Here is an 18,995-nt window from a genome sequence, read left to right as displayed (position 1 = left end):
CAGCTAAAATTTAATCAAACAGGTCTCAATCGAAAGGTAGTGTCGCGCTGATTCCGAAAACACGAATAATATGTTAACATGGCGATGGAATCACTCCGAAATAGCCATCACGGCCGATTGTTCGGAGAGTTCGCAGAAAAAGGAGAATGTCTGGCGAACAAACAGAAGATGCTGGCTTCAGTGTTGTTGAAGAATTTAGACGATGCATGTTTCAAGCATAGGACAGATTTAAACTTGAAGCTGAAACTAGGTTTACCGGCATTCACCACTTAAATGATATATTTGGATTTTTTAATTCCCACGCGCTGCTGCAAAGCGAAAGTCACAATTTATTCACCAGCGCTTTAAGAAGCACTTATGACGACGAGGTGGACTTTTTGGAGTTAGCTGCGAAAATTGTCATGCCTTATACCTCGAATTAGGGATCATATAAAGCAGAAGATTGCTAGCTTTTCGTACAAACCAATATGAGGCCTCTAGGAAAGGGGTTCTCAACCTGGGGGCGCGCTCCCGTTGGGGGGGGGGGGGGAGCGTGAAAGCATCTTAAGGGGGCGCGAAGAATCGGCCAAATGATTTTTTTTCGCGCTATGCGCTATTTACCTGCAATTCACGCGTGTTTCTCTATATATAGACCCAGTTTCTTATTTTTGAATTCTCTCATCAACAGTCATAAGCTCATAACCTTCCATGCCATCAAACAATCTGTTAGGGTTGCTAGCATCCCGGTTGGATCTTGTAATATGACGATACGAGGGCACGGAATTTTTCACTATCCTAAAGGGGGGCGTGTCTAAACAAAAGTTGCGAACCACTGCTCTAGGACAAACACAAATTAAGTTATAATCATATGAAGTTGTTCAACTTGAGATTTTAACAGGGTTAAGAGGCTGATGCGGAGCAGTGAAACCACGTTTGGTCGTAGTGCAACAACGTTTGATGTTTTACAGTGGTTGTTTAATGCAAAGCTACTTGATTCGACAACGTATTTATGCTCGTGTCTGAAACTTTATCTGAACATTGGTGTTTCAACTGCGAGCTGTGTGAGGAGCTTCTCAAAGCTCAAACTGATTAAGTCTTATATATTTAGTTCTATCATGAATAATGATCGGCTATCAGCTCCATCCATTATGTCTATAGAAAGAGACTACGTTCAAAAACTTGAATTTGAGGATATTATCGCTGCTTTTGCTTTGGGGCGGCCATTGATTTTCTATTTGTACAATACATTCGTTCGCTATTTCTTGGTTTTATTATTTTTGGCGTCATTAACGTCGAGACGGTGAGGCTGAGAAGCGGCATATTATTTGTAATTATTCCTATTGACAAGATTACTTGAACATCAATCTATGTCGAAATTTGATGCGGTCTACCTAGGGGATCGGCATTTTCAAGAGAGCCAGGGGCGGCAGCACATGCTGCTACGCCAGTGTGTCACGCACCTCCATTTACGCGTATACTTGTGTATTGGTATTTTTTCGTGGAAACACAGGGTGTAACATGTTTACTTAAATATTGGTCGTTGGGTTATGAGTGAATATCCGGACCCGCTCACACACTTTCTTATGTTCATCCGGCTTCAGCTGACTGGAGCGATATGCATTGACCAATAAAGCCACAATATAGTAAACATGCGGGAGAAAACTCGACCTGGAATTGTTATCGCGATGGGTGACATAAATCCAACCGTTTTCCGAACACCGTTATCCACGTACCAGCCGTCGTCGAGGAGGTGTTTTATTCAGACATTTTGACTCTGGAAAATCCAAAGCACGAACCCGGACATCACAGACAAATCGCAACCTATTGTCCAATTTCCGAAAACATGCATTTCGATGTACAAGAGCGCATTGCATGTGGGTAACCGACGATTTTGATGGGATGCACCAACACAAGTGAATATTTGATTAGACAAATGTATCGGAGTCGTTGTTGGTGTATATTTTGTCACTGTTCGCTGTAAGAAAATACAAAAATATCAAATTGTCGGTGTGGTTGTCAGTTTTCAAAACGAAAATGTATTTTTACTAGGGTAAGCAGTGTGTGTCTAATGTTACCCCGGGGTGTGAATAGTCATCGACTTAAAACTCATACAGCTGACTGCGACAGGGAAGTGGTAAATATATTGCAAACCTTTCGGCGACTTGGAAGATTTTATTTTTTCTGTGATGAAGCAGTCGGATTAAGACCTGGACAGCTGGTGTTCGTAAGAAGTGGTAAATATACTACAAAACTTCGAGTGACTTGGGGGGGGGGGTGAAATTTAGCAGTTGTCGGATTAAGACGCGTCAGCTACCCGACCATAGAAATAGGGTACGCATGTCGAAAGCTCCGAATGTATTGTGAAGAAGTTTTAGCGATATTTAAGCGAGTGCAATCGCCTTCTTGATGTATAGATCACTCATTTGAAAATTCTCAATTATTTTAGTTTGCATTCGATTTGTCGGGTTGAGCATAGGCTTCAAACTTGTAAGTGTAGACTGCAATAGTTACTACACTCTAAGTTTTGAAGTGTTGCTCAACCCGGAAAATCGAACACGAAACGTGATCCAAAAATTGAACGCCTAGAAGTGTTGAGAAGTGTTTAAATTAAAAGTGTTTACCTAAAAAGTGTTCAGTCTCAAAGTGGCTGGTTGACTAGTCACCGGAACGCAGGGCTCAAAATAAAATCAGATTTTATTGATTCATGAATAAATGACGCTTATAATACCCAACCTGGGTGATTAAATACGAAATTTCCAATAGCTGCTATGACGGGGTTTCATAAATTCAGATCAGCAGTTGAAACCGTTTCTGGAATAGTCCATGAAATCACGAACATCACAAATGATTAAGAGCAAACTCACTACAAATATCATGCAACTCGCTCAATCATGAAAATGAATGCATAGGGAATTAGGGATAGTGATAACAAAATATCATTTAGTATCTGAAACTTACGTGACAGGGGCATGGAATCAAATTCAATGGTGACGTCTGTTAGCGGAAAACATGATCAACACAATTCATTACAACTTATTTAAAACTGATCAAATGATGGCTAGTAAATTTCTAATTTTATTGTAAACAAACAAACAATGAATGTATCAGTATCACTACCACTACCACGATAAACAACCATAAGTATTTTTTTACTCTTTAATGAAATTGGGCCTGCTAACCAGGCATCAAAAATATTCTAGGGCTTGCATTACAAGTATTTATATCAGGTTAATGCCAATCACTTTTGTTTAAATAACAAAGAAATCGTTTCTTTGAGTCCATGCAAATTTTGCAGATTTACAGAAAAGATTTTGTTGTTATTTACCAGTCTGCTGCAAAATATGAAATCTGGAAGTCATTAGGGCAGTGGTTCTTAAACATTTTTGGACACGCTCCCATATGATAGCAAAAAATTTCACACACCCCTTATCGTCGTATCATAAAATTTAGAAAAGCAACCAGAACGCTAGAAATCCCAACGGATAGTTGGATGGCAGTGATGGTAATGGTTGTTGATGAGAGAATATTCAAATATTAAATTATGACCATACACAGATAAATAACTACAAGCTGCCATGTGCGAAAAAGATTTTAGTTGACAGCGGCTTCACGCCCCTTCAAATGCTTTCTCCTGTTTGAGAACCACTCCTTTAGGGTATGACAATCCAATGCATAGCAGCTCAAAACGTCAACAATGTTTCTGAATACTCCATTTTCGCTGAAGCAGTTTTATATTCTTGCCATCAGCTGTAATCTAGGCTCGGTCAATCTCTGATTCGTTGGGTGCCATGGTGTTTGCTTCTTTTCTACTGGTCGACTCCAAGTTGCGCTCCTTGAAAATATGATTAAATTTCAAAGTTTTGAATGTCAATGAAAATTCTAAATTTTATGCAGAAATAAATATAAATATTTCACACATGCAGGTTACACAAGCGCAGGAAAGGCGCTCGGATACATGTGAAATCCTATCACTGAGAAGGACTAAAATTAGCATAACGACTAATAAAAATATCTTGAATCAGGTCTGCGTTTTTTTCAATTCGGCCATTTTGACATTTACATTGACATTCAGACGCACAGGCAACAGTGAGAATGCAGAACTGTAACTAAGAATGAAATTTATAGCAGAATGTCGCAGGTCCATGTAAATTTGTATGGTCCACAAAAAAGAGAGATTACGGTACCTGTTTCAATAAGACATGCGCTTGGGTCTTAGATTATATTCGTTTGTCTCTCAATTTGGCTTGGAGAAGAAGACAGTTGACTTCATCAACCACGTTTTGCTGAAAATGTAATTGATTGCAAACGAGATCCGACAATAAATATAGTAGAATCGTTATTCCTATGGGTTCGGATTTCCATTATAACAATTGACATACGGTAGGCTTTACATATAACTTTGATTCTAAGATTTTATGGCTGCTTTGAATTGAGACGAGAAAATATACCAGACAAAGGACACATTGATTGTCTTTAGTACAAAAACTTTGTGACATCTTATCGAAGGTGTTGAATACTTTTCCTTCATTGCAGTAATTGTAACTGTTCTCAATCTTTCAAAATCCTTCATTCCTGATTAAATTTAATTAACGAAATTAATTGGAATTAGCACGACATGGGAAATGATCTCAATTTGATGTTCCAAGTATAGTTCAGTAAACAGTAGTTCAAATACAAGTTACATCAGCTCTTTACATTCAACAACACCTCTGTTCAATGTACACAGATCAAGCCTCTCTTAAGCTCGTATCGCATCTATAGATAGTTTCTGAGAAAATTGGGACTGCAAAAACCAGCACATTACATAATCAATGGTGCTATATGAAATGAATAAATAGACTTACATAATCACATGTTTCCATGGGTTCTTGAGGAAAAAGTATGTATCGCAAAAGATGACTGCACCGGCACAAAATCCGTTCAGATGACTCCTCACGTCACTATCAACATTGTCTGTTAGCACAGGCACGGTAGAACCAGGGGGTCTTTTCGAAGAGTCGACATCAGTTGGATGAATTTGAGGATCAATCAAAAACTGTTGAAAAGAAAATACTTGTTTTAAAAATTTGCAATACAAGGGAACTATTCAATATTCGAACAGCTTCTTTGAGGTACAAAACTTCAATATAAAATTGAATAGTGTATGCATATTGAAATGAGCCCGAATATTTTCGGCTGCTGAGACTCGTCAGGGGTAATCGTCAGCATCTAGTAGAGAACTCGAAAGAACGTTGTACATCAACAATCGTATCACAAAATATGACGTCACCAGCATTAAGTATTTACACACATATCAGACTGGATACAATTGTATGTGACAAAAGGGTGTCTTTCATAGGACAATTAATTATTGTAATGGAATGTTGCATGTGACCCTACCACCAATTTTACTCCAGCACGAGTAGCATACTTTCCTGGATTGTTAATCATTTTAGTGAAATTTTACCAGCAAACATTCATAAAAATAACCGAATACAGCAGAATCAAATTCATTTTTTAGGAAATATACCAGTTTACTTACGAAACACTGCGATGCTTACCAGTATTTTAAACAACAAATGCATTTCGAAAAGATGCCAATTGCAATACATACTACCTGCACATTAGGGCATTTTTCATATTATTTCCATCAGCCGCAACCCAGGCTTGATGAGTCCCTGATTCGTGGCGTGCCATGGCGGCTCTTTTTTTTTACTGGTCAAATCCAAATGCTGCTCCTAGAAAATACAATAAATACCAAAGGAAAATTGTAAATTTTATGCAGAAGTAAATATAAATATTTCACACAGGTAGGTTACAGAAGCGCAGGAGAGGTGCTCAGCCCCCAGGTTGAGAACCACTGACCTAGCCCATTATAGTTCAGTAAGCAATAGTTAAAGTACAAGTTACACGAGCTCATCACGTTCAACTACATCTCTGTTCAGTGTTCAGTGTATACAGTTCAGTGTACACTGTACAGTGTACACAGATGAAGCCTTTTTCAGCTCATATCGAATGGTCCGTAAGCTACTCTGCGAGATAGTTCCTGAGAAAAGTAGGACTGCAAAAACCAGCAAATTACATAATCAATGGTGATATATAAAATGAATATATAGGCTTACATAATCACATGTATCCATGAGTTCTTGAGACAAAGGTCTGTATCGCATAAGATGACTGTGCCGGCACAAAACCCGTTACTAACGACTCCTCACGTCACTTTCAACATTGTCTGATAGCGCAGGCAACGTAGACCCAGGGGGCTCTTTTTAAAGAGTCGACATCATTTGGATGAATTTGAGGATCAATCCAAGACTATTGAAAAGAAAATACTTGTTGCGAAAATTCGCAATACAAATGAACTGAACACAGTAATCACGCAGATATCATACTGGATACAGTTGTTGTTTTCTGCAATAAGTTGTGCATGACAGAAGGGTGTCTTTCATAGAATAATTAAGTAATGGAATGGAAAGTTGCACATGACGTTACCACCAATCTTACTCTGGCACAGGTAGTATACTTCCTGGATTGTAAACAATTTTAGTGAAATTTTATCAGCAAACATTCATAAAAATCTTTATCACGAAGATAACCGAATGCAACAGAATCAAATTCATTCTCTAATGATATACCAGTTCACTTACAAAACACCGTGATGCTTACCAGGATTCCATACAGCAAATGCATTTCAAAAAGGTGCCAATTTCAATACATACTACCTGCAAGATAGAGTTTAGTTCAGTTACCGTATCATTATATAAACTCAGAAAAGTCAAATTTGTGGATTGGGCAAAACAAATACTACCCCTTGTGGTCCATGGTTTGTTGAAAAGATTGTTTGTTTGGCTGTGCTATTATTAGGGCGATTTTTTGGACCTAAAAAGGGAAGATTTTGACTAAAAAATCCAAATTCACACATATTTTGATGATGAAAAACTTACCCATGTACTTAAATTAGGTGTTTCTCACATAATGTTAGAATTGTACTACCGTTACTTATCTTTATTTCTGGCTGTAGCTGTCTGTTCTTCCGAAGTAGTTTGACCTGAAAAAATCTTTTAGCATGAAAACCTTAAAGATACTTTCCTACATTTTCGGGTAGAAAGTGTCTGTCCTAACTAAGTAGCTTGGCAAGAATGAAGAAAGAACGTTCACCAGCGGCAGTTGTTGGCCGGTTACACTGAAGTTGTGCGTACACTGCAATCTCTCTCTCATTACGGCAAAGTTGTCTACATCACAATTTTTCATCATACGGTTTCTAATAGAAGAACCAATGCCCACGCAGTCTTGCTTCAGTTAGGATAGTGCAGTAGGCTACGTTGAGCATTTGTTTCATTCGACAGTTTATGATTCACAATGAGCAGACGATGGTCCGTCTACAACGGTAGGACTATAAAGTAGGCTACAAAATTGTAAATTGTAAAATGATAGGTTCACCGACAGTGCAATCATCTATGATACTAACGAAATGCAAGTTGCCAAAATAAATTTGATTTTGTAAACAATTTTGGCAATTTTTGACCTAACGGTACAATTTTGACAAAATTTTGACCTATTTTGACATGTCAAAAAATCGCTTTAGTTAACACCTTACAACTTGGAATAAACAGTACAGTGTAAAATGTGTTGCAGTTGAAAAACAATCAAAACCGTTGCATGACTGCCATACCGGCATTCAATTGCTGACATTGCAGTATTTGTCCACAATGGACCACAATATCGCCTACATAGGGATATTTCAGTGTGGATGGAGAGAACATCCCTTTATCTATATATTAAAAAAGTTAGTTCGATAGCAGCTTCCCATCAGTACCGTAGCAATGGACCTGGTCGCAGCGTGGTATATTATCAGATTCGAAGCTCGATCATCTAGCAATAAGATCAGACGAATCATATACTACAAAACATCTAAAGAACATTCATATGAATTATGGATATCAGTAGCCTACTAAAACATCTAAAACAAACGACCTTACTGCAACTGCAATGTCAAAACGAGCTGATTTTATGACTATTCTCACATTACATATATTCAATAACATTTACCGCATTTCCATACCTTACAGTACATGGATGTTATGATCCTTTACGCCATCAGGTAGCAGAAACTGCTTCAATATATCCATTCTGCCAAGTCTTTTCGTGTACCCTACTCTCTGCCTGAAGCCTGACGAACCACCAATTCAAATTCCAAACTGAAATCGAGCGCGCTCTACCGTAACGAAGGTGGTGACCCCTCTGCGTCACAGGGAAATATGTATATAGACGATTTCCACTGGCTGCGCATGGGTGGCGCCATTGTTACGAAAGGCTGGCCGAGTGTCGGATCGGAGGTTTTGATACTCCATCACTTTTGAAGGGGCGTAACGTAGGTCATTATAGTTGTAGATCTCTATATGTGACGGTGCCTGCATATAGCATGTAAAAACGAAGCCGAATGGTGTCTCACATCTTCATTGCTGCGTCCCTATGAGCATTATGCAGTAATCAGAGAATGGTGAATGGTACCGGTAGCTTCCATCGCAAAGGACAAGAAGCTATAAAGAAAGATTGTATTACCGTACGTTGGAACTGTGAAAAGGATTTTATTTTAGGTTTGTGTAACACTGGCATATTTGTGAGAAACTTGTTATTTATAACATTGATTTCCATCTACTTCTATCATAAACGTTATATTATTATGACAATCTGCATATTATTATTGCCTCGACTCCTATTTGTGTTTCTTCTTCTGTTACCTCCACTGAGCTATATCCTCTGAGTGCACTGTATTAGTCCGCTGCGATAATTGCGACGAGTAGTATAAGACCTGTACATGTGATTTCATGATTCCCAGTCAAATTTGTTTATTTTTGACGAAGTAATAAATTGTCAATACGTTATGTCTGTAGTTTGTGATTTACATTTCTAGATCACTCAGAGAATATAAGAGTCTGTGAAAGATATTTCCACAATAGTGATATCAGGCTTGTCTCAGTCAGTGATTTACATTACTAGAGCTCTCGGAATACAAAAGTATATCACAAGACAATTCCACGATAATAACATCAGGCTAACGCATTGCTGCAGACAGAATACGAGATATGGCTGTGTCCCATCTAAATTTACGTGGCAAAAGATTTCAGTCGAGCAACACCAAGTGAAGAGAATATCAGACAGCTTGTGTGTTGACGTGGATATTTTTCTACATACTCATAGAGGCAGATGATCCAACCAGTTTGTACAGCAGGGTTCGCCAACTCAATACCAGTCTCAAGGCAACATCGAGACGAAATATGTCACACATAGTTACCACAAAAGAACTAGTCTTTTATTGAAGGAATACAAATACAACAAAGAATATCATTTTATTCTACAGTATGAGCTGCGTACGATACCTGACAACAGTTTGCATAACAGTACTATCTGAAAGACATCTCTTAATCTTGTGGGAATCCCTAAGTGGTTTTCTAAGACTCTCAGTCTTGGCAGTATCTCGATCCGCCGTCACACGTCAAGCCAAGATACCCCACCCATTCATATCAGCTGGTTATGTCTCGATTAAATGCTGTTACCATCGCCGAAGCTGTTTCAGCTAGCGAGACAGGCCACCCCTGGGGTTTTCCACCCAGATCTGGGGTTTTCGAGCATCCCCTGGGTCATCAGAGTGTTCGTCAGGTCAATTTCACGCTCGAAAATCAATTATTAGACCAGTAAGATCATAATGTCGTGAAATGTACGTCCTTCAGTTCGAGTTCGCCATTGTCGATGGATTCAGCTGTTACTGTAACGGGAGAGTCTTGAGAGACTGTTTACATTCGATAGTTTCACTACTAAAATGAGATGCCTTGCGATACGATGGAGCTTCATTGAATGCTGACAGTCAGGTACTTGGCTGCAATCATGTATGTCTTCATCTTTCCAAACTAAAGATTGAATGAGCATATAGGAGTTAATATTGTTACGCCGTTTTGGGTATGCTACATCAAGATAGTCAATCATCTCCAAATAAGTTTCATGCAGCATTAATGCCAATAAACGAACACAGTAAATTAATATGTACCGGTACTGTGTCTGAGAAAATGAGAATAATCCATGTATTCTACAAACGTTTTGTAGCCTAATAATCAATGTTCCCTCTAATTCAGTGGTTCCCAACGTGGGCGATATCGCCCCTGGGGGCGATTTGGCGATCTAGGGGGGGCGAAAATAGCGAAGGGGGCGATGACACGTCAATACGGCTGACCTTTTGTTTTTTAGTCAACCCACGGAAATTTAGTTACAAAAGTGTGTCAAATTAGACGTCGAGCCGAAAATGTGACCATTTTTTTAGTCAACCCGCCGGATAATTATAGTTTGTACGCCCAATTTACGGTACACAAAATTTGGGGGGCGATGATCGGTGTCGACCTTGAAAAGGGGGCGATGGGTCGAAAAAGGTTGGGACCCACTGCAGTCTAATTTTTGATGAGTCTGCGCACACTCACCAACCAACTGCGCAGAGCCTTGGACATGGACAACAGTGGGTAACGACTAAAAAAATGGTCCTCACTCCAGATTTTTTGTGCGCAACTTGAATTTTCTGTGCGAAGAGACAGTGTAAGCACTGCGCACGTGCGAAGCTTAGAGGTAACATTGCTAATAATCTATTATTTCCAGATCAAGTGAATTTCAGTGCAAGCGTTTCAATGGCCACAAACGTAAAAACTGTTGAATATGCATAGGCTACACAGGTAGCCATACATCCGTTCGCGACAATAAGAAGCCAAGAACTACGTTCTTTACAGTTCCAAGCTGAACTTCTTACAAGAAATTAGCATAAAATAATATTAAATCACCTTATATATACGCGGCTTCCTTACATTCCAATGGCGAGGTATTCAGAAACGTCGGCGAATAACCTCGTCAGGGGAGCAAAATGTGGCTGGTTCTAATCTTGGCCAGTCATACACTACTGGCGCCAGAGCGCTGGAAATCGTCTATTTTATTGTAATATTACCCTTAAACTTAGTGGTTTGGTCAGTTGAATAACATTATTTTACATATACCATGATTTTATGTGATCTCCAAACCTACCGATGGTTTATGAATGCGAAATTGATGATAAATTACTAAGTATAAATTTTCTTGAAAATAAGCCGCAGTGGCGAAATGTTGCGTATAAACGGAGAAATACGCAGAAGCGTTGCGACGATAATGGCCCAATGCGTTTATATGCCCAAAAAGTGTGTCTCTACGCAGAAAAAAGTGTTATGAAGTGTTCAATACGACCTTGCGGATTTAGAGTGTATACAGCGTCGTCAATTAAGTCTGATAAATTAAGATTATTACTGATGTAACCAAGTTGTTATAATATTACTTATTGATCATTCATCACTTCTCGGATATTTTATTATTGTATTCTTTATTCACAGTAAGAAACTGGTCAATACACACATAATCCGGGGAGCAACCTGCACCCAAAGGAAAATGGCGAGATTGGAGTAAATTTTTTAAAATTTCAGTAATGCAGTCAAATTGTTTATTCCTATGCAATACATGGAGAAGTCAGATTACAGAATTGCAGTAGATGAAGAATTGGCAAGGGTTACAGAGCAGAGGTAGAGATGATTGAAAATGAAGAATCGAAATTACAGAAATGATGCTTTGATTCACTAGTATAATTTTAGTCCAGTGGTGCATTCAACGCCTTCCGAAGAATATGCACAGTGCCCAATAACGTGATCTTTTGGATCATGTCGAATCGAACGTTACCCGGAATCTGTCGGATATGTCTCATGAGTTTTTTGCTTACGACCCCTGTAGCGCCAATGACTATCGGTACAATGTTTATTTTGCATCGCCACATTTTCTCACATTCCATTTTGAGGTCTGCGTATTTGGACTGCTTTTCTGATTCTTTTTGTTGTATATTGTGATCAGCTGGGACAGCCAGTTCAATGAACAAGCATTCTCTTTTCTTTTTTAGTTTGATGATCATATCCGGGCGGTTGCTTCTGATTTCGCGGTCAGTTATAACTGGTACATCCCGCAGAATTTTTACCTGGTCGTTTTCTGTTACTGGTGCTGGGCTGTAATCGTACCAATTTTTTGTCGAAGTGGTGATGTTAAAATGTTTGCATAATTCAAGATGAATGTAGTGACCAATCCTATTGTGTCTCCATGTGTATTCGGTAGCTGCAAGTGCACCACAGCCGGACATGAGATGAGCCACAGTTTCATATTATTGTTATTATTATTATTATATTTTTTCATACACCCAGTAAGATTTGTAACAACACGAAATAAGCTGTAGACCGTGAATTCGGTCATAATCATTTATTTGAGTCGGAAATCGTAATTGTAAATGTAATTGAACGTGTCGAACTGTAGACTAGAAGTCGACTATACTCACCAATGATAGCGAGTGTGTTGAGGTTTGTTTTACTGTTATAATGATGATGTAGGTAAATAACAAACCTAAGTGGTTAGGGTAATTATATTATTGTGTATATTGAGAAGACCGGTCTTATCCCCCTCGTTTAGACTTCGAGAGTTTGGAATGTGTTTATACTTATCCTGTTATCATTTCAGAAATATCGTTACGTGATTAATAATGGAAAACGCCGAGGTTACTCTCCAAGAATGCTGGGTATGCAAGAGGAGATTCTCCAACAGAGGTCGGCTCAACAAACACCTGCAACAACATGCTGGCATCAAGAACCACGAATGCGAGATCTGTGGTCGAAGATTTCTACAAAAAGGCAATCTCAAAACACACGTTGCGGGTCACTTCGACATAAAGAAACACGGTTGCGAGGTTTGCGGCCGACATTTCGCTAAAAAGAGCACATTGAACTCTCATATGCTCGCACATGGCGTGGTAAAATATATGTACGGCTGTGAGATTTGTGGGAAATATTTCGTGCGCCCAAGCGATCTACGCCATCATTTATTAACGCATATCGAGTGTTATGGTTGTTATATTTGTGGAAAAGATTTTACTTCTCCGCTGTCTTTGAAAAGACATCTCGCTATTCATTTACGTAGTTAGAGATCCTGTGTTTTTTTAAATAAATATTCATCGAGGTTGTGAATTCATCGTGTCGCTGTATATCTGGAGTATTCTCGAGTTATTAGGTATGGACTCGCCGAAAGACGTTGATTGAGCTCGTTGAGAGGGGTGCTTCAGCACAGGTACGTCTAACCGACTTACGCGCATATTCACAGTCAAAGCTAATTAGTTAACAAACCGTGATAATGACTGACTTACACGCATATTCACAGTCAAAGCTAATTAGGTAGTAACACGTGATAATGACATAGACAGATTAAGTATTGAACGTTGGCTGAATACACATCTAACTGCTCAATGAAATCCGTATGTTGTCTGTGTCTGGTAAATACCTTATCGAGCTTCGTACCTCGATACAATAATAAATTCCCCTTCGATCTCGAAGTCGGGATGCAAGAGAGACGACTCTATATGTAGTTGACTGGTATGGGGTTTTATTGGTGTACGACTAGCGGAACCTTATACACCAGACCGAGAGTTTGATTAGAACAAGACTTTTCTAACTTACTCGAGTCGACAGGCGTGCGAATTCTAGAATAGGTGTTGTAGTGAAAGGATTAGTAAGAATTTTTTGATAATGCAATGTTCACGTCGTGGTTCCGTCTAGCTTCGATAATAGATTGTCTATTAGTCGCGTATCTCGAGTACTTTAGTAGGAAATCTCCCACTGATTCAGGCTGTCGAACGGTTCGCGTAATTCGTTGTCGCAACCCCTGACTCTGTGTAAATGTTCATCCAGCTCGCGGTGGCCAGTTTGGAGTTTAAAGCCACAACAAAGACCCCATGAAATCAGTCTCGTCTTCTAGTTATTTTGATATGGACAAAAATCATTCGGTAACTCGCTGCTCAAGTAATAAATTTTACTCGTTTGATATTCGACTCGTTTGAAAATACCGATCAATGGAGTAATACCATCAATATGAGCGGTATATTATTTTTCGTGATATGTACCAATCTTCTAAGCGTAACTTGTCAAAAAAATTTCATGTCATTGGAAAAGCGGTTGTTACGAATTCGAAACAAATGTACTTCGATTATCACGATGGTGGAAGTTACGATCCACGGGGTATTTCGAAGTGACTGTGTATCATTCGGTATGTCCACCAATCGCTAGATGTCGGTAATTAAACGATACAAACGACAGCTTGACGATGTAAAGCGAGACCACTCCAGTGTGTTTATTGTAAAGTATTTCACGCAAAGAAAATATCGAATGAAGACCTAGACCGCGGTTTCATTATCCAAGTGAGTGAAAATTGTTTTCGACTGGACGGGCATGATTTGTATTTAGAAAAACGACCCACTCCGATTAAACGATGTTGTTTTATCCGATGAGTGAGTGAAATTTCTTAGGGGTTTGATTTTGTTAGTTAATTACCGGCGATTCAATCACATACAAGTAAGGTATTTTAGTGACCGAGTATTGTGACGACATTTACTTTGACGAATGACAACGGGAAAATTTCCAATTTCTCTGATCGTGTGCGTTGCACAAATAGTTCTAGTATGCAATCAGTGAACCAGTGTTGGGATCAAGTCACTACCTTCGAGTCACGAGTCATCTCGAGTCATTACACATTTTGACTCGAGTCAAGTCAAGTCAATCGATTTTCGAAGGTGACTCGAGTCAAGTCAAGTCACTCATTTTTTGGGGGTGACTCGAGTCAAGTCAAGTCAAGTCAAGTCACTAGTCAAGTCACAATTCAAGTCAAATTGAATTTTCGAAGTATGAGAGATGATTCAATGTCCCTACATTTTGCTAGCTGTGTGATAGACAGAATAATTGGCCATTTATCCTAAATCAAATAACGAATATGAAGTTGAATATACATGCAAAAAGGCATTGTATCGCTTACGCACACATAGAGCTGCTAATAAAACACGTGATTAATATAGAACCGAATGCAGAGAGAGGTTGAAACAAGTTTATATGGTACAATAATAGCCTTCACCACCCATCTACAAATCTGTGAGAATATAAACGCACAGGCTACATGTGTTCGACTTAAATCATACAAAAGGGCTGGTAAAGGTAAGCACTGCGCAATTTAAGCATTGATCCGTCTAAGAAACAGACACATTGCTATTCGATTAATCTACCACCACGGCAACATAAGCGCTGTGATAGTTTTGTTCTTGGTCAATTGATTTGTGATGCAGCAATGGAGGATCAGTGTAAAGTAGAATTAGTGAATCACTGGTTGCTCTCTCAAGTGACACCGGCGTATTTCGAACAGTCCGAACATACACAAGATAGATAGAGTGTTTTAATCGACAGCGATTACTTGATGACTTGAAATTGACTCGTTAATTTTGCTCCGAGTCACGAGTCAATGCACATTTTTCAAGCCCCGAGTCAAGTCAAGTCAAGTCATTTTTCCAAGGTGACTCGAGTCAAGTCAAGTCATACGAAAAAGTTGACTCGAGTCTGACTCGAGTCAAGTCATGACTCGAGTCATCCCAACACTGCAGTGAACGTCATGTAAATTGACAACGACTCTCAGTAGTTTGGTTAGATGATGACAATTATTCTGGATGTTCAAATTGATATCACTACTATGAACAGCAATACAAACACATTTTGTAGATTTCAGTGTAGCGCACGTTTCGATTTTATTAATGCTTAGAGGTTTGTGTATTACTCAAGTATAGTTGAATAGGCGGTGCCTAGCAAACATATTCCAATTTGTTTTTTGTAATGATCAAAGTGTGTGTGAAATGATGCGAACGGATTAAGCATTAATCAAGTGGTGGTATGTCAATTTACCTAGTGTGATATCTTGACACCGGATAATGCGCGAAAGTGTTTCAATTCTCATCGACAATAAAGTATTGTATCGGTTATTGTTCAACAAAGGAAATTGTTGTTTCATCTTTAGTCTTGGTCACTGGAGATAATTACATTTGTAAAATATTTCCTGATACCCACAATACGCTGCGTGGTTTTTTACGAACACGGCTTACTCTTCCCAATCAAAACATTTCAGACATGCGTAGTTTTACAAATCGATATGTTAATAACAATGGTACTGAAAAGTTTGTTGGTATAGTAATAACCTTTAACACAATCCTGGTCTAATTACGTCGTAATTTAATAATCAAGTCATGATCGACTATTACAAAATCCCATATGTCAAATCAATGTGTCAATCCTTATGTTTACATCATGATAATTTTCAATACAACACCTGTGTTCGATTGTAAGAAATGAATTCTCAACTACGTTGGTCAGGCATTCAAATATCATATACTCAAAACATATGTTAATCTCAAGTTGCGCGCACCGAGTAGTAATTAATTTAGGTTGCAGAATAGTAACGACTTTTACAGTTTAATAAAAAATACGAGTTGGCGGACTATGAATACAACCGAACTTGTTATGGATTTTGGATTGTAGTGATTACTCGAGCAATCTTGTTTACTTTTCATACGGGTGCTGTTGAGTTGTTCTGGTAAGTTACAAACGGATTGACTTGACAAGGTTTGTGTATTTTACTCTTATGCGTATGGCAAGATGTTAAAATGTTGAGATTTAATAGCGATGGTATTTCTGAAACTATCTTTGACAAACGTAAAGCCCGATCGTGATTATAGTTGTAATATTTCATTACTTGTTTTCAAATCAATGTGCGTATAATATCGAAATGTGATTGTGGGGAAGTTGGTAGTCATGTTTGTCAATCCTATTTCAATTCACACTACACCAAAGTCAAACTATTTCATTTTGGTTGATCTCAATTTACCTATAGAACATCTCGCGAATGGGTTCCGACGCTGTACTATAATATTCTTAATAATAAGGATTCGAGGGTTTTCATGATAGAGTTGGTTAGTGATAAGACGCGTGTTTTTGTTAGGAGTTAGATTTCAACTTGATGAACACAATGGTTGTATAATATGCATACTTTTGATTCTTGATTCTTGTAGAGCTAGTTGGTATTGATTCTATAGGCGCGAAAACAGCGGTGCGGATGTGAATAATCCGATGTGTTTGAAAGTTGATGTCACGATTGTTCGTGTCTTCGTTAAGAGTTGATTTCAATAATGGGTATGATGAGAATATCGGATTGTGAATCAATGTCACCGTAAAGAACTTACTTGTCTCACGATAGCTTACATTAACGTATACGGATTCGTCTGTGGGAAATTAATTCCCGGTTATTTTCGGATTTTCAAATCTCGTACACTCAATGTTAATCTCAAGTCGCAAGCATTGATTTGTAGTTGTTGTGTCGTGAAAACTATCAATCACTTTTACAGTAGAATAATGAAATATGAATAATACAACTGATATTGATTGTTGGATGTGGTGGATGTGTAAGTGTCGTTTGTCTACTTTCGGATACATACTCTTGTGCTATGCGAGTTACAACGGATTTACTTGGTAGCGTTTTCATAATTGACTCTTTCGAGTGTTGTAAGATGTCGAGATGTTGAGACGAATAGAGTTTGCATTTCCAGTTTCGTAAAAAATAACTAGTTCGTTAATAAAGTTGTAGGGTCTCATGAGTTGTTATTATTCAGATCACTATGTGAATATTACAAGCGAGCAACACTATTCGTGGGTTCACCAGGATGAATTAATAAACAGAACGTTTTTGTGCTTGATGCTTTGTGTGTTCTAACACGACAAAATTTCGGGGTGCGATAATAATACCATTTTCAGAAAACTCAGTTGTAACTAAAATAATTATAGACCAACGATAGAGTTGTAAGTTTCAACGTTTGTTTCAAATCAACGAGTTGTAAGTTTCAACGTTTGTTTCAAATCAACGAGTGAATAGTCCGACAACCAAGCGATCAACATTCTCAATATTATTGATACAAGACAGTACCATGTTTACGGACTTTGAATAATAATATCTTGATGTCAAGGTGATAAATTTACGCATTCGGGTATGATTCAACTTGAATTGTGTAGTGCGTTTCATTTCTAGTTGGTAAATTAGCACAGTAGTCTCGTGATTCTTATCGCACAACTAAAGTCGATCTCTATTTCAAGGTGTGAAAACGAATCGCCGTCTACGACGGTTCTGTGACAGGCTAATTACCAAAATATTACCTTGTGAGCGAAGTTAATGATACGATTGTGCGTGATTTTGTGAAGAGTTTGATTTCAGAGTAATAAATACAATGAATGAATGAATGTGTATACTTGTGATTCTTGTTGTGGTTGTGAACAGCAGACTATTCTGTAGGTGCGAAACAGCGATACGGAAGGTGCGAATAATCCGATCTGAAAGTACTATTCAGGTTACGTAGGAATCAATAGCGAGGAAGGACTTAGAACACGATCGGTCATTTGTCACGACTGAATTACGACATCATATATAATAATTTACGATATACACATTAACAAAGGTTCATTCACATGACTATTTATCTGATACATATTCAACACCGCGCGAGAGATACCTATACCCGAAAGGGCGATTCACGACCGCACCCATAAGAACACATGGCGAGTCACCACAGATCCCGTAAGAATATATGAAAGGCGAATCACCGCCACCGCCTATAGCAAAAAAAGGCGAGTCACGACCACGAGTTTTCACGGCGAATCACGACCGCACCCATAAGAACACATGGCGAATCGCGTCCGAGAGGGGGGTCTAAAAGGCGAATCGCCACAACGAGTTTCCAGGCGAATCACCGCCGCACCCATAAGAACCCCATGGCGAATCGCGACCGATCTATACTTACTACTGACTCAAGGATTTTCAATCAACAACACTGGAATTTTTTGGTAATGTTAGAGTTGGCAAATGATTAGTTGCGTGTTTTTGTTAAGCGTTTGATTTCCCAGTTATAAATACAACGATTGTATGTGCAATATAGGTCGCGCGCGATCGAAATCCTCTTGCACAACAGGCCGCGTTTCCAAAACGGACGTATTTAGTGGGTCACACATGTCAAAACGCAAGCGCAAACGTCTGTTTTTCAAAATCGCACAATGCACTGCGGTTTAGTGAATTTCCTGTTTAGCGAAACGAACTATTTT

The 18,995-nt window shown here is 38.7% G+C and overlaps 2 long non-coding RNA genes across 3 annotated transcripts; both read right to left on the bottom strand.

Moving 5' to 3' along the window:
• Positions 1-2,754: 2,754 nt before the first annotated feature.
• LOC145452769 (uncharacterized) lies at positions 2,755-6,284 on the bottom strand. Of its 2 annotated transcripts, XR_013919500.1 has the most exons (5): positions 6,081-6,284; positions 5,576-5,696; positions 4,824-5,014; positions 4,164-4,262; positions 2,755-3,811 (listed from the first exon to the last, which is right to left on the bottom strand). It is a non-coding gene; the product is annotated as an uncharacterized LOC145452769 (long non-coding RNA). The 2 variants fall into 2 exon arrangements; XR_013919499.1 differs by lacking the exon at positions 6,081-6,284 and having other exon boundaries at positions 5,576-5,998.
• A 3,324-nt stretch (positions 6,285-9,608) lies between these two features.
• On the bottom strand, positions 9,609-10,927 carry LOC145452636 (uncharacterized). The gene is made up of 2 exons (XR_013919457.1): positions 10,779-10,927; positions 9,609-9,866 (listed from the first exon to the last, which is right to left on the bottom strand). It is a non-coding gene; the product is annotated as an uncharacterized LOC145452636 (long non-coding RNA).
• Positions 10,928-18,995: the final 8,068 nt, after the last annotated feature.

The sequence above is a fragment of the Botryllus schlosseri genome, chromosome 12, assembly GCF_051294905.1.
Source record: "Botryllus schlosseri isolate E-star chromosome 12, Bs_hap1, whole genome shotgun sequence".
Lineage (NCBI taxonomy): Eukaryota > Metazoa > Chordata > Ascidiacea > Stolidobranchia > Styelidae > Botryllus > Botryllus schlosseri.
The sequence above is the reverse complement of the archived record's forward strand: the minus strand, read 5'-3'. Positions and strand labels throughout refer to the sequence as shown.